General features: G+C 38.8%; 1 protein-coding gene across 1 annotated transcript in view; it reads left to right on the top strand.

Annotated features, from left to right (window-relative positions):
* NELL2 (neural EGFL like 2) overlaps positions 1–23,026 on the top strand; it is a gene marked incomplete in the record, with an annotated part of 1,888,857 nt that overhangs the window by 1,169,494 nt on the left and 696,337 nt on the right.

The raw sequence follows: 23,026 nt of genomic DNA on the forward strand, positions 1-23,026 counted from the left end.
CACACATACACACATACATGCATGTGTGTACACAGTCAAATATGACAGTATGTAATACAGGCATCACATATACACAGATACATGCATGTATGCATACATGCATGCATACACACATACATGCATGCATGTACACAGTAAAATATGACAGTATGTAATGCAGAATTGTGTGCTTTTATGTGTGCTTTACCAATTTATAATTAAATACCATATTTTAAAGAAATGCACTACACTAGAGCTATAGCTGATGTATCCATCCATCCGTCCATCCATCCATCCATCCATCTGTCCATCCATCGTCCATCCATCTACCCATCCATCCATATGTCCCTCCACCTGTCCGTCCATCCATCCATCCATCCATCCATCCATCCATCCATCCATCCACCCGTCCACCCATCCATCCATCCATCCATCCATCCACCCATCCATCCATCCATCCATCCGTGAATCCATCCATCCATCCATCCATCCATCCATCCATCCATCCATCCATCCATCCATCCATCCATCCATCCATTCACCCATCCATTCATCCATCCATCCATCCACATCCCCTTTTTCCTATTTTTGCACATGAGGTTGGGGTGTCATTTCAGCAGTGACAACCATCAAGATCCAAGGTTCACACCACCAGGTGACTAACCCTGCCATGGTAGCTCCTCCACACTACACACTCATATGTCCTATCGTGCAGTCCACTTACTGCATGCCTTTTTGAATGTGAGAGTAAACTGTAGCACCAGATGGAAACCCACATGACTAGAAGGAGGCCATGCAGACTCTACACAGAAGGAACCCCACCCGAAAGTTGAATCAGGGAACCTGTTGCTGTGAGTCAAGAGAACCATGCAGTATGCCACTGTGCCACCCTTGTTTTTGCAGTATCTTTTGTATAAATGACGGCACAGAGCTATAGGTTTGTCTGACATGACTATTTACTTGCTACATGAATGTTACACGGGATCATTGACACAGTTGCATATGATGAGAACATGCAGTACGGCCTTTCATTAACCACCCCCCCTATTTTGGTTCAATACCCAAGAAAAGCAATTAAACAGCACTAATATACATAATAAAGATAATAATAATATGCCAGTTTGAGTCTGAGTTTGTCTGGTACCCTTCCATTCAAAATGTGCAGGCATTTCTTCTTGATGTTCTTTCTAAACTTCCCTGCTAAAAGATTCAATTTGGGGGTAGATGTCTTCTTGGGTGGACTGGGTACTGTCTCCTTAGGTACAGCACCCTTAGATTGATAGCTTCATTATTGAAATATTCTCCTTTTATGGTATTGTAATGACTACCTGCCCTTCAAACGAAGGCTAGATAGTATTACTCTGTAGTGCAAGGAGGCTGGATTGAAAGATAATTAATGTTCTGGTAAAGGGCATTCATCATTCCTGGAGTATAATAGTAGTCAGCCATCTTTCTTATGGTACAAGGCTAGTCATCCTTCAGCCATGAGGTACATGTTTAGCCATCATATTCTCTGTTTGGGTCCATAAGACTGGCCCAATGAGACATCTTCCTGTGCCCAGTTGACGTATTTGTTCCTATATCAAGGCAAGGGCCCACTGGCACTTTTATTCCTTGATGGAAGCAAGAGTTAGATGTTGGGGAGTGGCCAGTCTACACATCCTGCATGCTGTCCTAGCCCAGAGTTAGGTGTTAGGGAGTGGCCAGTCTGCACATCCTGCATGCTGTCCTAGCTCAGAGTTAGGTGTTAGGGAGTGGCCAGTCTGCACAGCCTGCATGCTGTCCTAGCCCAGAGTTAGGTGTTAGGGAGTGGCCAGTCTTCACGTCCTGCATGCTGTCCTAGCCCAGAGTTAGGTGTTAGGGAGTGGCCAGTCTTCACATCCTGCATGCTGTCCTAGCCCTTTTCCTCAGCAGTCTGCAAACTCTGCTGTAGCTACCTTGGAAGGTGCATTAAATGCTTCATTGTACATGCAACTTTCTGTCCAAATGGCACACTATTGCAGCACTGGCATGTTGATGCTGCTGATTATATGCCTGCATTCCTGCAAGTGTTGCCAGTACCCTGAGGGGAGCTGCCTCCTTCTCTCCTTTCCCCCAAGATAGGCAAGCTGCCATCAGCTGCTCACTGCCAGCCCTCTCTACCTGGTCCCTCCAACTCCTATGCTGTCACATGAACACACTTGTCTGGCCTGTATTCCTCCAAACCATTGGAGCAGGTTTGGTCCTCTTAGACTTTATGTTGTGCTGTTGGACAGCATCCATCTTTTTTGGGGTACTGCACTGGTCATTTGTCCTTCTTTGGGCTTAGTACTGCTATATACCATGCAGCCAAAATCCATTTATTTATTTAGTGTCATCACGCCTATGGATCACCACGCATTTATGGCATTCTGCTGTACCAAACTACCAACAACTATGTATGTCAGGGGCATGATTTTCGAGGCAGTTTGACTTTGTTACCAGTTCTTATTTTTGTAGTACTATGCTAGTACATGATGTCAGTAGTAAAGCTTATAAATTACTTCTCATGTTGATGTCTAAATTGCTTACTCCATGGTGTTTATGACATCATGTTTAAAAAAAGGTTTAGACAAAAAGCATAAATTTCAGTTTCGGAAGAAGATATAATATGGGGGAGCAGTGCACACCCCCTACTGTAATGTCATGTCTGCTGGAGTTAGACCACAAAATGGTCTCCTTTAAGTAAAAATTATACCCATAATCCCAGCTAACCCTGAAATGTTCAGGGATTACTCTAAGGCTCATCTCCTACTATTAAGCGATAACCTGACAAAATTTAATTCCCCACTAAACTACAAAAATACTGCTGTCTAAAGAAAACAGTTAATACAAACCGTATACAAGCAGGTTAATAGCTGCATAGGGGCAGCTGAACATTTCAAGAATAAGTAAAGAACTAACTCAAAAAAACAAACCATCCTGGTGAAATCACAACATCGGTAGGCTGTAATAACAATGGAGGAAAATCATGGCAAAAATCAGGACGTGTAGCAGCTAACAGGATAAAGGTGCTCTCATCAAAATAAACAAACAACTCAGAGGATAAATAAAGTCTACCAAAGCCAAATTTAAGATAAATTTGGCCTCCCAGGCCAAGGACAACTACAATGTATTATTTAACTATGTCTGCAACCTTAAAGGCACTACACAAGTGGGTGCAGAGCTCATTGTCAACAGAGCACCTGTACTCAGCCAGAAGCTATACCAAACCTACCGGCCAGCAAATTCAGCTTCAGCTTTACTCCCCTCCCAATATCCCCTCAGGAAATACTATAAAATATAACTTTCTTTACTATAACTAGGGAATAGGTCCTCAGCATTCTCTCTATGGCCCAGAATAGTGCATTGATGGATTCCCCACAATATCCCATGTTGCCTTCTAAATAGCATGAAACATGACCGGTTAGGCTGTCTGAATCACTATTTAACTGTAACCTTCAAACAGGCTTCATGTCACAAATAGAAAATGGCAACCATCATTCCCTGCATAAAGGTGGGCCATCTAAAAACCCTGGAAACTACAGACCCATAAGTCTGACTACTCTCATATGCAAATCCATGGAAAGAGTTACCATGGAAATGATCAATAATGACACAGGAAACCTCCAGACACTGGATCCAGCCTAGTTTGGTTTCATCAGGGGCAGATCATGCCTGCTCAACTTGGTGGACTTCTTTGACAATATTACCAAAGCAATAGATGTGGGCAAAGTGATTCACACTGCCTACCTTGACCTGGCCAAGGCATTTAACACAATAGCCCACTTGGGCATTTTTGACAAACTCAGGAGGTTAGGTGTAAATGCTTATCTCACCCATTGGATAGCCAGCTAGCTCGCAGACAGGAACAATGAAGTTAGAATTGGGGAGTCCACCTTTACAAAGAGGCCAGTCACTAACAGACTCCCTTAGGGAATGGTTCTGTGACTGCTTCTTTTTGGCATCTATTACTTTGAAGTCAAGACCAGCATCAAGGGCCTCTGGCTCACTAAATCGCAGATGATTGTAAATTAAGAGCAGTCATAGAATCATCCACTGATACTAATGTTCTCTAAAAAGGGCTGTCACAGCCAAATAACTGGTGTCAGAACCATGGACTGAAACTAAATGCCAACCCATAGACAGTAATCTAGGCATTGACCATCACTTATCTACAGTAGTGAGGAAATAATTTTATGTTGTACAACTTTTAAACAAAAGTATGGCATCTAGGTCTATGGAAGCCCCTGCTCCACTGTATCCGGCATTCATCAGACCTATCATTCAGTGCAATGTCCACTTTGGTATGTACCTAACCCGGCACATCCAATAGGTGGTACATCCACAGAGGTTCCGCACTAAAGGAATACAGGGCGTAAGTAACATGCCCTCCACAGATTGACTCAGAGACCCATCTCTCCTCTCTCCTTTGATGAATGAATTGTGCCGACCACAGACATTCTGCTAGATGACAGAAGTTACTTTCACATACAAGACAGGATAAGTTCTGAACTGCAGTTCTGCTTTTTTTTTCGTTACTATTTCCCTGGGCAGCATGCATAGATATAGTTAATAAGCGAGCAGCATGCTGTGCTCGGTTTTGCAGATCTGTACTGCTCAACTTCAACACAATTCTGAGACATGCATAATTAACATGATTCAGAGACATACATAATTAACAGGATTCTGAGACATCCATAATTAACAGGATTCAGAGACGTAGATAATTAATACACCTCTGAATCTCATTAAAGCCTTGCTGTCAGCTTCTATTAATCATCAGTCTTGCAGTTTAAGAACTGTGGATATGAGCCCCATTGAGTAATACGACTTTGCCTCCAAAGTGCTCAGTTACCAGGCAGCTTCTGATTTAGACCATAATTGTCTATTGTGTATCAGTATTGACTGGAGAAGGATCTCAGCTGCTTCCCTGCCCTACCCCCACCCCAATTAGTTAGCTACTTCCTGCACATTGCGTAGTGAGGCTTTGTTTGCTGCTGAGATGTGCGGCAAGGTTGTATGAATTACTTTACAGTTGTGCACTGCACGATGCTGAGCAAGTTAGACTTGCGCATTATGCAGATATTCATGAATATCATCACCTGTTTATAATTCATGTTTTATTCTGTTATGAGTTGTAAATAAATTTGATCTAGATGCATGGAAGTTAATTCTTTTGTTATATAATGACAAACATTACACTTTGAAAGTTACAGAGAATTATGATCGCGTCTCTGACCATAACCAGATTAGTTTGTGTTTGAGACATGGTTGCAAATCTTGATGAGTGAATCTTGGCACCAATGTCCAGAATACATAATAAATAGTTATGATTATAATTCTTTGTAAGTGTATCGAGTTTTATCTGCTCCATGTACTACTAGTTACAGACAAAACACCAGCTTTTAGCACTTTCAAACAGACAGCAGTGCACCCCTCACCTTATTTCCTTAAAGATAGTGTTTAAATACTCCTCTAATACTCTTAAGTACTAAATAGAGCAAAAGGCTTTACACCACTATGTATTTTTGACAAGTGGATGAACTCTAATTGTGACATTTTTAACTGACAATAATCTGGCAGTTGGTGCAGAGGATTAAAGAACTATTAATGAGCTGTTTCCTGTGGTCCAGTAGTCAAGGGTTTGATTCTGCCAACTTCCATTGCCTAACTGTATGACTAAGCAAGCCACTTAACCAGAGAGGAGGACTCTTGAGTCTAAAAAAGGTCTATGGAGATCAATGCTGTAACCTGCTAACAAATGCAAAACTACAATAAAAATCTTTAGTGATTTACTAGTAGGAAAAAAATACGATGGATGGAGCAAAAGTATCAGACAAAATACATAGCAGGCAGAAACAAAGTTTTTTTTTAACTTCTGCTACTGTTCTTTGCCAATCAACACTGCCACCTGATAGCCTCTAGAGCAAGTCCCAATAATAACAGAGCTTACAAAGAGTGTGTAATAAGTGTTACAACTGGGTCTCAAGGTAGAGATGTGCTTAACAATTTTATTTTCTTCTTGGTTTGGAGCATAACCATGTCACTCCATCCTCTAACTAATATATTTGCATTGCTAGGATAAACTTCTATAATTTACTTTTGATAGTCCTAATAAACGTATGAGGTTTACATAGATGCTAGGCTACTTTTATGTCATAAAACATGCATTTAACAGACTACAGATCATTAGTTCTCACTTATATATTAAAAAAGTAATCATTACCACATTATTATATATGTTAATATTTAGAAATTAATTTCCGTAGCTAAGCTTGCTAGTTGAATTTGTTCACTTCCATTTTTCCTTTCTGAGAATGCGTAACTAATGATTCCAATGGGAAACCTGGTCACAAAAGGACAGAACCCACAGGGTTAGAGTTGCTGGCACCATGTCTGGTGTCCAAAGTGCATCGGACATGGATATCCTTCAGAAGGAAAGACCTTCTACATTGCCCTGATCATGAAGGATTCACATCCAGATCTAGTGAGGTCATTGTTCCTTCACTTATCAGACCAATGATCGAGAACAATGTATCTCACCCGACAAAAATCTGTCATATGCTGCCAGATTGAAGAAACTCCAGCTCTATTCAATACCATCTGCTCAGAGGTGACATGTGCCAATTAATGGACATGCTCCACCTCAAAATGACTATGTTCAAGAGAAATCTAGACCTGTGGATGGGAGATCGTGGGTTTACCCGGGAATCATATCTGTGTCACTGCTGGACAGAGGCACAACAAACTAATGGGCACAGTATTTTTTATAGTGCATGTGAAGCTACAAAATTTGGGCAAAGGGGTATGTAGTTACAAAATTTTGGGCTAGGCTTATAAATGCCTGAACCTATAAACCTATGAACCTAATCTTTTATGATATGAGCTAGTAGAGAGCTTTAGCTGTGTATCCTTGCATGGCCTTTTACAGCTTTTAGAATGTTTAGTAGAACACAGCTCACTTTGCTTCTCACTGCCATCTGTGTAGCAGTGATAGGTATTACCAGCATTAACTGTGTTCTAACGCAAAAGAAGATAAAGAACCTTTTTTTCTTTTTTTTCTTATATAAGTTCTTAAGAGATACAGCTTCAACTGTACAGCATCCAAATGCATGTTTATATTGCATGGCATTCTTAGAATAAGTTATGACAGGTATATGCATTAAGTTGCCATTTCCAATACATGCATAGCGGTGTCCCTGGATATATTTTATTACTATATTTTAAACTTCCTGATTTTCTTTTCTTTGTAATCTGTAATATCATTAACCAGTTCTCTTTTACCCCTGTTCTTAAATATACTCACCACATTAGATGCTTTTATTTGCCTTGCCTGCTTGAACCACATACACAGATGATGTGTTCCTTTGGTCTTGTTTATAGAGACAAAGCCCTGTGCAAAACAAAGCCATCTACTTGGAAATCCATACCTGTTTCCATTACAAATTCTAGAACTTTCACAGTGTTAAGTCCCTCCCCTTCATCATTAGACAATGCAGAGGCAATGGCTACCCAGCTTCTTCCATTCAATGCCCTTTATTCCTTTTACCATTTCGAACATTATCTCCACCCTTTCTGTTCTACATCTGTCAGTTCTCCCTTTCTTTTTTTTCTTGTTTTTCACATCTTAGCTCTTTGCCCTGAATTCATATCCATTTTCTCCAATCATTTGTTTCAGTTCCACATGTTTGGACTTACAATTTGAACATGGTAAGTGTGTAAATGCTATCGGAGGATATCTGTACTACCAATTGATTATTCAAGTCTACTTTATCCTCTCTTAAACAAAATTGCCCAAATCCAAAAACCCCAACACATGCAGACTGAACGCTAACTAACCCAAAACGCGAATATCCCGAAACTGGAAATATCGAATCAGGTAAGTTTTACAGGATCCCTAATACCAGTGTACTCACTTAAACATAGGACGCTTGTCCTTCAGCGTAAAATGTAAATGTACTTCTGTTTTCACACACTATAAGCATTTTTGTAAGGTTAAGTAAAGTTTGTAATATAAATTTATATTACAAACTTTACCTAACCTTACCAACATTTTTATAGTGTGTGAAAACAGAAGTACGTTTACATTTTACGCTGAAGTAAAAGCATCCTATGTTCACATCAATACACTGCTGTTAGGGAACCTGGAAAATTTACCTGATTCCATATTTCCGGTTTTGCGATATTTGCGTTTCGAGTTAGTTAGCATTCGGTCTGTATGTGTCGGGGTTTTTGGATTCAGGCAATTTGGTTTTCGAGAGGATAAAGTAGACCCCTCTACTCTATACAGTGTTGTTTACTGTGCAAACCCATATTGTAACATGGCAACTTATGTTCTGTCCTACATCCAATTTTTACTGTACTCCAAATATCTGTCTCCATATTATTTATGTAGTATCATTGTCCAAGGTCATGACTGAAATGGCCAACCTGTTGTTCTGCTTACCAATTAAATAAGTAGGCAAACAAACCAATAACATTAAACTGCTGGTTCTTTCTATACAGACTTGAGTCTTAGTAGAGACATTAGTAATGACTGTCGTCTATTTTTAGAAACAGGCAAACTTTGTGTTAACATTGTCCTGCCAGCCCTTCTTACCCTCATAAGTAAGTATGATCCAGGGGAGGTTCTGTTAACATTGTGAGTCGTGCTCTACTGCACTGAAAAAACACATTTCACATAGAACATTGAATCCTTTATCTTTGTGACACCCCCCGCCCAGTATTTATTGTAAAACTAATTATGATTCCTAGTCACAAACCTCACAAAGCAGTGACCTATACCTCCTTGTCAGCTGTTTAGTTACTGACTTCTTCCATAGTTGTAATAGGAATTATATTTGCATTCTGTTCTGGTCTGTAGCAGTTCATATTTGCATAGTTTTATTTATTACCACCGACATTTATTTTATTTTATTTTTATTTTATTTTACATTTGTTAACCGGGCTAGTCTAACTGGATATATTTCCATTTTCAGTAGAGGCCCGGGGAGAAAAGCTCCACATTGATATAAACACAGTTACATAATATACAAAAAATGAACGAGGTAAAAAAGGAAAAGGAGGGGGGATATGCAAATATGCAGGAAGACATCATAGGATTTAATATTAACATAACATAGTATGATAGGATACCTCATTCTCACACAATAAAAATAAAGTTTAAACTTATTTCACATTATTTTATAGGAAGGTTATATAAGGAGAGTAAAAGAGAAAAGAGAAATATACAGAGAAAGAGTGAGTAGATCAGTAAAATCTATACTTTCAGTAAAAGAAAAAGCAACTAAAGGAGGAGAAGGATATTAGAGAGTTATTGCTTATCAAGTGATGGTCGTAAAGCTAGTAGAAGAAAAGAAGGAGGAAGGAGAGGGAGAGGGAGGAGTAGAGGTGGTTATAGGGAGATCTAGTCGGGGTTACAGCAGGGACATAACCATTGATTTTTAAGGTAGGTTCTGAGTTTTTGTTTGAACAGAATAGGAGTTAGAATAGAAGTAAGTTCAGTAGGAAGTTGATTCCAGTGTTTACCAAGGGCGTTAGAGAAGAGGGAGTCACCAGCAAGGTTGTTGGATTTAGTTAAAGTTACTAGTAGTTTACTGGAGGAACAAAGTGAGTTCAGGTTAGAGTAGGGGGTCAGAAGTTTGGAAAGTGCAGGAGTGTTATTAGGTTGATAGAGAGCTCTATGGACAAAGGAGAGTTGGGAAAGAAGCAACACATTTTCTAATTCAAGCCAGTGAAGTTGTTGAAGGTTCAGGCAGTGGTGAGTTCTAAATTGATTACCAGTCACAAATCTAGCAATACTATTATATGTGTTAGCCAATTTTGAGAGATTGTTTTTCTTCAGGTTAGTGTAAATTGGTGAGGCATAGAGAAGAGTTGAAATGAGGTGAGAGTGGGCAGGAGTAGCTTTGGCTGCAGGGGTTAAGAATGTTCTAATTCTGTAGAGGGAGCCCAGTTTTCTGTTTACAGTTTTAATGGTATTATTGATGTGATGGTCCCACAACTTTAACATCTTTAACTTAAAATATTTCTCTGTGCATCTGTGGATAACATTTGATATTAATGGCTCATAATAGATTATAAGTGATAATTCATTTTGTTTGGAAGCTGGCCAGTTTTACGGGCCCATCAGCTTCATGCAGATGCCTGTTATTATACCTTTGTTGTTAGACACAGCTAAACTATTGATTAGCTATGAAGAACATGTTTTTCCCAGGTAAGAAGAGCTGACATTTGAACAGACATATCTTCCTCGTGGGTTATAGTACATACAGCATAGCAGTAGCAAACTGTTGTGTTTTACTTTCAGCTGAACCATTTCTAGTACTCAATGTTTTTAGGATTTGTTTAGGGATATTCCTTGATTACCTGTTAAGATTTCATTAAATCTAATGATCTGGGCACCTTCACAAAATTAATTTTTGCCATCCTAGAGTTTATAGAAAATGGAAATATGATGTTATTATAAAAACAGTTGTGTTAATGTCTACTGTCACTGGCATGGCATCTGTGCACATTTGTGCAGTCTGTGATGCCACTGGCTTATAATGATTTGTGAGTCTTTTTTGCACCCGTATTGATATTGCTCTGATTTTTCTAAGTCTGAAATAAGAATTAATGGAGTTGGAGTGACAGCTACATTCTGAGGACTGCAGCTGTGCATCTCTTAACAGGAGGACAGTACGAACATTCTGGACAGAACACTAAATCCAAGATTGTGGCATCTTGGAGTATTAACTAGAAAACCAGCGTAGTGTTCCTGTAGGCAGAAGAACCAATATACACGAAGGGCAAAACCAGGTTTAACGTGTATATTGGTTCTTCTGCCTACAGGAACACTACACTGGTTTTCTAGTTTGTACTTTTGCTTTAGTTCTGTGGAGTTCCATTTCGTGATCCTTGCATTTTGCTTTATCTTGGAGTATTACTTGTACGGTGAAACACAGATGTTTTATTGTTAGCATACATAAGAACGGGGCTCAGGGGTGCAGGGAGTAAACCTTTGTGCAAATAATACTTTATAATGCAATGTTCTGGAATTTACTGTTCTTTGTTTGAGTCATAGTTTATTTTTCACATAGTGAGTACCCACAAGTCTGGGTCTCACACTTCTAATAATGTTTAGCACATCAGAGAACCACAAATGTAGCCTAACGTTTCCATTACTTTTTAGTCCTCATTTTCCCATCCTCCTCACATTCAGGAACATTCTGCACATCTTTCTAAATGCTGCCCTGTACATACATGAGGAACATTGCTTTCAGCTGTTCCTGCCTGCAAAGATCAAAACAGAGGTCAGTATTTACATGATTAATCTTGACTTTAAACATGTTTTTTTATAGACCACTCATATATGTGAGTGAGTGCAGACACACATTCAAAAATCTATAAGGGCCAGATTGAAAATATGAGGCAAAGTCATGGAGAGTCTGTACTGACAGTCCGAAACTGCCAACATCTGTGCTGCAAACTTGGTTCCTGTGTGTGTGTGTGTGTGTGTGTGTGTGTGTGTGTGTGTGTGTGTGTGTGTGTGTGTGTATATATATATATATATATATATATATGGATCCCCTTCAGAAGGTCGAAAGACTGAAATCTCGAAATGCATATGGACGAAGCCATATGCTCGAATTTCAGAAGCTCGGCCTTCTGAAAGGAAAAAAAAAACAACGAAACACAAAACAATGTTTCTGCAGGGGAGCAAGCCTCCCTGCACCCCCCACACCCCCCCACTACTTATTTATACCAACTCCAAGATCGCATAACAGCGAAGAAAGGGAAATCTCCCATTCTGTGCTATATGCCTATCCCCATTCAGAAGGTCGAGCTTCTGAAATTTTGAGCATATGGTCTCAACCATATGCATTTCGGGATTTCAGCCATTCAACCTTCTGAAGGGGAACCATATATATATATATATATATATATATATATATATATATATATATATATATATATATATATATATATATATATATATATATGTATATGTGTGTGTGTGTATATGTATATATATATATATATATATATATATATATATATATATATATATATATATATATATATGTGTGTGTGTGTGTGTGTGTGTGTGATACTGCAGTTCTGGGACTTGGAAGCCTGACTGATAAGCCTTACCTTCAGGATAAAATTAAATCCTATCAAAGAGCCATTGTTCATTAATAGCAGTATTTTGTGGTAGGATAAATACATATATTTCTATATCTATCTTTATTTATATATATCTAAAATAACAACCTTTTCCCTCAGAAATTACATTGTCTTAATAATAAACCAAATTGAAGTAGAAACAGAAAAGATCATGTTAAATGGTGATGTTTGGCTAGGTCTCACACTGTTTTAGCTTTGTTTTTCGGGGTTATTTATTTCTACATATGTAGATGCATATATCAAAAATTTAGGAGATTAATTTGTCAAAATATAGTGCATTTAATCAATAGTGTGATTAACATGCTAAGATAGTTACTAAAATACATTCATGCAAACTGCGCTGAAAAATGAATCTGGTTTGACTGCCACACTGAATGAATCAAAGATGTCCAGTGTGGGTCCATTCATTATATGATAGCCTTTTTGCTGACTTCATAGATTTTTTTCCTTTTGGGAAATGTCCAGCAAGGAATTAATTTCTTTAGTTCATGCCTGTATGTCCTCTGATTCAGTGTAATCTCACCACACCACCTCAACTTTATCTGCCAGTGGCGGGGATATATCTCTTCAAACTGTGTTATAAAGCATTGGGGTTCCATGCCTGTATGACCTTCACTGTATGTAACAAAAAGCTTGAGTGGCCATAAACCAGAAATATTATATCATGTTAAAGAACTTTATTTTCAAATCAGTTGTGTCAGACAACGCAAGTTTCATTACTAAGCATTCGCTAAACCTATCTGTATTAAATTAAGCACTTTTTTCTTTCGTACATCAAACTCCTCTTACTTTTGTTCCTGATGTAAATATTTTATAGTGATTTCCCTCTGTAATACAGCTTATCTTCTGGACAATAAATAGCATGAATTCTTGTTTTCTGTTCACTATTTAGCTTGACGCTAGAATTCAGGATGTAGTTTCAAACCCTGTAACTAAGATGGGAATGCCATTATCATGTTAATTTCTGAATATCTTGTAAAGTAAGGATCCCGGTATCTTAGCTGGAGTCATTTTCTGACTTGCGTTTTCTGGTGTCACTTTACTGGTATCTTTTCTCAGTGAATATCTTTCATCAGGACTGCCTAGCTGTTATTATTACCTGGCCTTTGATTATTACGTTATAAGGGCATTTTGAGAGCATTGTGGTTCATTGGTCATTTCAAAACATTGTATTAGAGATAAAGTGTAGTTCTCATCTACTAGTTTTCCCTTGAAATGGATTGTTTTCTCTGGCAGTGTTTGCCTGAAATGCTTTCATGTTTTATTTTTTACTTGTCTTTAAATAACTCATTTTGCAAACATAATGTGCTACAGTTCATAACGTATTTTTCCCCTCTGAATCATTGAAGCACATAGTTGATTTTATACCTAGCAGTCAGCGACACAGTAAGGCATCACTGCGTTATCATAGGGTATTCACAGCAAATAGATGTTGTATTACGTGACAACATTACAGATGCCTGCATTCCTGTAATTAAATGTTAGAGGCAGCCACCGTTTTCTTGTTTGCCCTTAGGATTACATCTTTCTATGTATCAGGAGGAAACATGTTTTGTAATATTGCTGCCTAATGAAGCATTTTTATTTTTCTCTTACATTTTAAGGATGAATACCTTATGGCTTAGTAGTATGTGTATTTCATTACCTATCTATAATTATTTTAATTACTAAGACAGTTACGGCAATATCAACATATAGCCTTGTACTAACCTTTATAGTAGATTATGCTGAAGTTTTTTATTTCTGTTTTTTTCTAGTGCACAGCTGTTCTAGTATAATAAAAATATAGTGATTCATAGCTTAGAGTTTATTCATTTTCATTCTTAAAGTTCTACAAAACAGTTGTTATATTTTTAAAATTGTAAATAGATTCATTGCAATAAACTCTGCTAGTGCTTCAGCTAATCCTGATGTTCGATCATATAAATACTGCGTTACTCTGATACCACTTGCCATAGGCAGTGATTAGACAGTGGGATACTGCATCACTTCTAACCAGTGAAGTACTAGTACCATTGTTCGGTTACTACATCCTGAGTCATGGAACTGGTTGTCCTGCTTCAAAGGAGGTTTGTGGACATAACGGCCAAAAATCCAAACTTCCATTACTTGATGGCATCATATCAATATCTATCTGTTGATCTGTCTTTGATATATATATATATATATATATATATATATATATATATATATATATATATATATATATTTATATATATAGACACACACACACACACACACACACACATATATATATATATATATATATATATATATATATATATATATATACATATATATATATGGCCACAGATAGAAATCTCTCTCTCTGTCTATATATATATGTATATTTATTTATATATAGATATATGCACTGATTTCCTCCTACATTACAAAGACATGCAGTAGGTAGACTGGACCATGTAAACTGGCTTTGTGTGTGTGTGTGTGTGTGTGTGTGTGTGTGTGTGTGTGTGTGTGTGTGTGTGTGTGTGTGTGTGTGTCTGTGTGTGGGGGGGCACTGAAGAATGACTGGGGCAAGGCTAACCGCCTGACATTGTGAACCTTGCCTCTAGTTGATGGTCATTTTTAATGCAACACCCCAACCTCATGTACAAAGTGGGAAAATGGAGGGGTTGATGCTGATGCCAATATATACGTAATTTATTTATATATATATATATATATATATATATATATACTTATACAGGGTTCAGTCCAGTGCCTATACAGAGAGAGTGTGTGAGAGAGAAATTGATTGAAAGAGAGAGAGAAAGATGATGGAGATACATGTGAACATACAGATAAGGATGGTAGATTGTATCAGGGTACTAGCTCAGGATACAGGCTCAACTCTCTAAGGAACAGTGGAGTGTGCCCATAGGGCAAATCTTTCAATGAAAAAATGTCTGTTATTTGCATTACTTATTGGAATCAAACCAGGTACTTTTATTCAATAGCAGGAAAAAAAAATCACATGACAGTTGACCTCTTGTCTTTTAGTTCTTGAGTTTCCTTCCTGTCTTCAGGCTTCTGTTGGGTTTCAATCTTTACGTAGACCTTGTACACTTGTTCCCTGAATTCCTTCCTTAGTCTTGTGGTATCTTTTCATTTCTTATTTCTCCCTCTTGGCAGTCAGCTTCCTTTGGTGAGGAACTGTTATGCATCCTAATGCTGTCCCCTAGTGACTGATGGGAGCACATACTTCATCTTGGGAATATCCTGTGCCCTAGCCAGATATGTACGTGCAGCCGCACATGTGCCTAGAGTGGCTACTACAAGTGGTCAAGCCTATGTGCCACTATTTTATGGACATTGCTGTTGTGTAATGCAGCACATACATTAGAGAGATTTTGACCGATGAAGTCTACATAAGCTCTTTACTGCCCTCCATCTGTGCCCAACTCTTCCAATGCCTGAGCTGCTATTCCAACTTTGGTCAACTTAGTACAAGCAAGGAAGTAAGGACTTTATATCTCTCAACTATGGATCTTAGTACTGACCCCTTCTTAAAGAGGGAAACACTTTGGTGAGATGTATAGGATTTTCATTGCATCACTCTTTCAAAGTCCACAGACACAACATTTTTTGTGAAGAATTCTGATTTTCTTACTTTTGGCTTCAACAAGAAATAAACCACCCTGCTTTAATACCTGTTTTAGTGATCTGCTGAGAAGCTTCTTGATAGTGAAGCTCTCTAGCTTTCTGCCGCCTTCCAAACCCTCAGAGTCAGTTGCTCCATGCTTACATTCAGAAAGGCTTAGCTCAATAACCTTTTGCAATATGGTACCTTGGCTATACCAGAGCTGTTCAGCTCCAACTCATACTGAAAATGCTCACGTGATCCCAAGTGTGTGCATAACTTATACAACAGCATCATAACTTCACTATGACTTATCTCTCAATCTGTCCATCTCTTTATCAATCTATCCATCAATCTGTCTATAGCTCTGTCTTTCTATCTGTTAATCTATCCATCTATCTATCCATCTATCCATCAGTCTATCTGTCTACCCTTTGCAAGGAAGTCACTGTTCATGTTTGCACACCCACAGATTCAAATGCACATTATAACAGAAGTACCTTTTTGAAAACTTGTCAGTGTATTACACAGCACATGTTTAAGGCAGTCACTGTATTTAAAGAAGTGTGCAGAATAGCTCACAATACCTCTACATTCCAGTCTGACAGGGAGTCACTCGACTTTGATTGGCTTAAACCAGTGAGCTGTACATTTTTTACAAAAAAAAAAAAAATGATAAACCACAGTCATCCTATCACAACTCATCCTTTCTAGACACCCATCCCCCACTCCCAACTCACCAACATTCAATCTCCTCTATCACGTCACCCATACTCTCTTAACTCATCTACTACCCCAGCCACAATGTATTTGCTGACTCCCACCTTATCTCCAAAACCTAGACCATTTTACTACCTCATACCCCCACTTATAATACTTTATCTTTTCACCACCTATGAATTCCACTACCTACCTAACTCTCAGTATCCTACATCAATTACAACCACTAGCACCCAAACACACACCCCTTCATCAATACTACCCCACCTCTTCACCTACTGCACTACTCCAAAACCTCTCCATCCTATACGACCTACATACTTAAACCCAAGGACTAAAAACTATTACCATCTCCTACTAAAGTTCACCAAACTCATAAGGAGTATATTACCTAACCTCATAGCTGATGGCGACATCCATCCTAACCCTGGCCCAAACTCACCAGCTACCACTAACCCCATGAATAGTACTCCTACAAACCTAAGAACCTCATATAATGCCCCAAAATCATTTCTAGTCTGTCACCTAAATATCAGAAGTATAAATAAGAAACTCCACTACCTGCATGCCCTCCTGGACATGAACACCCCTGATCTATTCTGCCTGACAGAAACCTGGCTCAAACCTACTACACCTGATAATGAAATATTACCCCCCAGCTACAATATAATAAGACTGAACTGTAAAGGTAGAAAAGGAGGCAGAGTAGCCATCCTGTATAAATCCTCTCTCGAGATATCCACAATTAGCACCCCACAAGACCTAACAACTACCAGCGCCGAAACAATCATCTCAAGAGTCCAACTTAACAAACACATCTATAAACATATTATGTAGCTATATTCCCCCCAGGCAACAATATAACCACCTTAGAAAGCACTCTCCAATGGTTATCCACCACCCACTCCCAAGAAACAATCATTCTTGGGGACTTCAACATCGACTGGACAACTTGTTCAGCAAACTTCCCCACCACCCATATTAACTTACATGGTTTCTCCCAGACTATTACCACCCCCACCAGAATCAACAAGCCCAACAAAAAGGAAAGCATCCTTGACTGGATCTTAATAAATAACAATCCACAGTTATACAAATTAGGCACCCTACCTGAAGACATGAGCGACCATCTCCTAACCTATATAATCAGGAAAAGGGATGACATGCCTCACCAAACCACCTTCACAACCCTTAGGTATGCAAAGAACTTCAACCTAATTAGTTTCCAGGCCAATCTTAGCTCATGCAAATGGGCCAATCTTAAAATACTTCCCCTTGACGAAGCAGTCTCTGAATTCAATACTAGATTCCTGGTCATCTTAGACAGGTATGCTCCCACACGTAGAATCAGAACCAAAAACAAAATTGCTCAAGCCCACATTACATTCAAACAAATGAGAAATGAAGCAAAAAGGTCTATTGTGTTAGACAAGCAAAACTACTATTTCAATTTACAGCAAAAGCACCAAACTCATCCTTAAAAATTCTGGTCAGGTCTGAATAAACTGCCCACCCAGGTAAATCCTCTACCCCCACCCCCTCAGCTACCCTACAACTACCCCCTAAATGTGTTGCTAATACCTTTAACACTTTCTTCACTGAAACTGTCCCACCCCCTCAGCTACCCTACAACTACCCCCTAAATGTGTTGCTAATACCTTTAACACTTTCTTCACTGAAACTGTCAAGTCCCTAGCTAATAATCTATCTCCCTCCTCCTCTACTACAATCTCACCCACTCAGGTAAATGCCCCCCCCCTTCAAATTTGATCCTATCCCCACAGACTATATCAAATCCCTACTTACGAAATTAAAACCTACCACCCTGGCAGCTGACCTACTTCCCGCAGAGTTTCTACAAAAGGCTGCTAATGTAATAGCTTACCCTATCTCCATCTTAATCAATTGTACTATCCACGAATCCTACATCCCCTCCATCTGGAAAATCGCTCATATTATTCCACTTTATAAATGAGGAAACTCCACTGAACTCTCTAATTACAGATCTATAGCCATACTATCTCCCTTAGCCAAAATAATGGAGAAATGCATACAGAAGCAACTTTTAACCCACCTTACTCAGAATACTCTCCTAGCCCCAAGCCAGCATGGATTCAGAGCTGCCCATAGTACAACTACTGCCCTTCTCTCCTTTTCTCACACAATAAATCAGAACCATAATCAGGATCTGCTTTCCTCTGCTCTCTTTCTCAATCTATCAAAATCATTCGATATGGTAAATCACCACCTACTCCTAGACTCTTTAGAATCACTCTCCTTAGATAACCCAGCGCTCAGCTGGTTCCACTCTTACCTGCATGGCAGACAACAAGCTGTTCTGTGGAAAGAAAATCTATCCCCCCTTCTACCTGTCACCCATGGAGTACCCCAAGGTTCTATATTGGGTCCCCTCCTTTTCTCCATATTCATTAATTAATTAATGACTTACCCAAAATTATCCAAGATGCAACTTGTATACAGTATGCAGATGACTCCACACATCTGCTCTGCCTCCACTCCCACAGAAGTACAATCCCGATCCCAAATCACCTTCAACAAAGTAGAGAACTGTCTCAATAATTGTCATCTCCTACTGAAGCCAAACAAAACCAAATTACTACTTTTCTCCCCCACCCGTAAGCTAACATCAACAATAATTACAGTCTCATCTAACAATGGCACCATAATTGCTCCCGCACCTTGTACTAAACTGCTAGGGATAATCATTGATAATAATCTGAAGTACGATAACCATATAGAGAAAACCATAAAAACAGTAAACATAAAAATAGGCTCCATGTATAGGATTAAAAAATTCTTAACCCCAACTGCCAGAACCGCCATAGCTCGCACACATCTTCTGTCATCCCTTCTTTATGCCTCACCCATCTTCACAAATCTAACCAAATCAAACCTTAACAAAATCACCTCACCAGCTGCTATAGCAATATAGCTAGATTTGCCACAAGCTCAGCCTACAGAACCCACAACTGTCAAAATCTTCACAAATCAGGCTGGCTAGAACTATCCAATCAGATATACTATAACCAACTCAAAGTTCTTCATAAAATCGTCAATCAACCTATCAGTACCCCTATTCTGAGCAATATTATTACCCCCTACAGCAACCTAGCATCCCTCCGCTCATCCAGCAGAATGCTAGTACAAACGACTAAAGCCAACAACTCAACCGGAGATGCCTTATTCTCCAACTCTGCTGGAAAACAATGGACCTCCTTTCCTGCTGAACTAACCACCACATGCTCCTTGTCCCAATTCAAAATATCCCTAAAGATGTACATGAATAGTGACTGGCTACGTCTGTGTCTAAACCCTGACTAACCCAAATAATAATCAGAAGAGGTAACATAAACAATAGCCATGCCCATGTCTAAACCCAGACTAACCCGACTTATACCAAGACAAAAGTAAGCCAAACTTAGCTCACAGAGGGGATTAGCCTTTTATTTTCTTGCCACACCCTCACTATATACATTTCTCTACACCATTAGAATTCTCTTATTCTGTTATCAGGAAAATAATTTATTATTCTGCCCATACTAAATAAATTTCTTCTTGCCTAACCACCTTTCTCTTAACTGTCATCCTTACAGTCTACCTGAAAATCCTTTTTCTTTTATACACTCTTCTGATATGTGATTGTTATCTCTGTATACTTATTCCATTAACCAACAATGTTTTATTCTTATCTAGTTGTAACCTTGACTTTAATTTGTCACTGATTTTGTTAAATGATTTTAGATTTCTCTGTAACCTCAACTTTAAGTGTCACTTAATTTCAATGTGGAGCTTTTCTCCCAGGGCTTCTGCTGAAAATGGATATGTATCCAGTCGGACTTTCTCGGTTAACAAATGTAAAATAAAAAAATAAATAAATAAAAATAAATTTGGAAAAGTGTATTTAACCTTTGCCAAGTTTCAATAGTGAGAAACAAAAGTGGATCTCATTGCAGTATAGCAAACATTGCCAAACAGGTCTACTTGATTAACGGTACCTTATAAATGTGATTCACTGATTCAGTAATGCACAAATAAGAAAGGGTGGAATTGTTCAGTCATAGCTTATACAGTGGGGTGCTCCTGTAGAATCAAGCAAGCATAACTTATACAGAGGGGTACTCCTGTAGAATCGTGCAAGCATAGCTTAAACAGAGGGCTATTCCTGTAAAATCTTGCAAGCATAGCTTATACAGAGGGTTACTCCTGTAGATTCGTGCAAGCATAGCTTATACAGAGGGCTACTCCTGTAGAATCATGCAATCATAGCTTATACAGAGGGCTACTCCTGTAAAATCTTGCAAGCATAGGTTATACAGAGGGTTACTCCTGTAGATTCGTGCAAGCATAGCTTATACAGAGGGTTACTCCTGTAGATTTGTGCAATCATAGCTTATACAGAGGGTTACTCCTGTAGATTTGTGCAATCATAGCTTATACAGAGGGTTACTCCTGTACAATCATGCAATCATAGCTTATACAGAGGAGTGCTCTTGACACTGGAGGCAGGTAGCTTTTCGACCACAGAACCACCTGCATTTCTAATGTATTAATTGAATTTGCTTTTCATGCTGCATTATTTGGCTGGGTTTCCGTGGACAGTATTGTGGTGTACGATGCCATAAAATGATTCTGCTTTTTGATTGGAGAATGAAGGAAGACATGTAGTGGAAGAGTTGTGAGTTTGTGATTGGGATTGGAGTTTGTAACCCCAGTTGCTGGTGGTTTGCTGGACTGGTGGTTAGTAGCAGGACAATAAAAGGAATGATACAAAGAATGAAGAATGGACACAGAGTTTATTCTCGGTTTTGCTGGACATTTCCAGCAACGGTGCACTTTAGATTTGTTGCTTCATCATCTTTGAGTGTAATCTGTGACCTCATTTGACATTCAAATGTTTTCTTCTACTGTTTCTAATTTTTTGCCATCAGAATTTTTACTTTATCTGCTAGATTTTGTTATCTGTTTTGGCAGTGAGTGGTAAGTTGCTTGTTCTGTTTGGAAGCACTACAATCTACTCCTGGGACATCAGTGTTACGCGGTTCAATTTAAGTGTAGTTATGTTGCCTCACAAGATTTGAATTCTGCAAATCACTCCATATTTATATAGCGTATTTTATGTGGTTATTATAATTGTTGTACTGTTTGAGTGATGGTTGTTTTGTAAGGTGTTTAAATTATGAACACTAATAAACTTGCACTTTCTTTAAAAGCATTTTCTTTGTAGTATTGTTCATAAGCAGTACTATAAAATGTTCAGCTTTGATGCCTTTCATAAAGGGAAGGTTACAGTTGTTTCTTGGACAGATATTTTTCTATTTTTTCTTACTTTTCTCTGTTCAAATCCTATATGTGTGTGCACTGAACAAATGCTAAAGGGAGGTGTGTGCACTGAACAAATGCTAAAGGGAGGTGTGTGCACTGAACGAATGCTAAAGGGAGGTGTGTGCACTGAACGAATGCTAAAGGGAGGTGTGTGCACTGAACAAATGCTAAAGGGAGGTGTGTGCACTGAACGAATGCTAAAGGGAGGTGTGTGCACTGAATGAATGCTAAAGGGAGGTGTGTGCACTTTACAAATGCTAAAGGGAGGTGTGTGCACTGAACGAATTGTAAAGGGAGGTTTGCGCACTGAACGATTCCTAAAGGGAGGTGTGTGCACTGAACAAATGCTAAAGGGAGGTGTGTGCACTGAACAAATGCTAAAGGGAGGTGTGTGCACTGAACGAATGCTAAAGGGAGGTGTGTGCACTGAACGAATGCTAAAGGGAGGTGTGTGCACTGAACGAATGCTAAAGGGAGGTGTGTGCACTGAACGAATGCTAAAGGGAGGTGTGTGCACTGAACAAATGCTAAAGGGAGTAGCTGGAGAGCAGGTTGATTTTCAGGAGAGGTGAACCTCAGCTTCTGTCCAGGAGTTCCAAAGCTATTGTATCGGATCCCATCAAATCTTCAAAATAAGTCACCTTCATTTAGTATTCATTTAAAGAAGCTTTATGTGGATTAGTGCTTTTGTCTTACAGCCTTTGTTAGATCATGAAAAATGTATAATATTATACACTTTTAACTTTTTCCTGATCTGACAAAGTCTATAACATGAAACATTAATCCAAATAAAGCTTCTTTAAGTGAATACTGACTCCAGGCAAATTATTTTCAATATTTTGAAGATATGAAGGGGCTTAATATGAAAACTTTGGAACTTCCAGATCCAAGTTAAGGTTCACTCTCCTTCCTGAACCACAACATCCTCTCAAGCTGCTCCTTTTAGCATTTGTTCTATTCATCCTTTCTGGTGCCTCTCAACTGCCTCAGGTTCGTTTAGCTTGGATCAGGCTGTTTCTACTACCTGGGACCTTTGCTTTTATATGTGTATGCTCTGGGACCTTTACTTTTATATATGTATGTTCTGGGATATTTCCATTTGAGGCCTTTACTTTATATGTGTATACTCTGGGACCTTTCCACTTGGGACTTTTATTTTTCTATGCGTATGCTCTGTGACCTTTCCACATAGTAACTTTACTTTTATAGGTGTGTCCTCTGGGGCATTTCCAC

This window comes from Protopterus annectens, chromosome 11.part0 (assembly GCF_019279795.1).
Source record: "Protopterus annectens isolate FY-2018-M chromosome 11.part0, PAN1.0, whole genome shotgun sequence".
Classification (NCBI taxonomy): Eukaryota; Metazoa; Chordata; order Ceratodontiformes; family Protopteridae; genus Protopterus; species Protopterus annectens.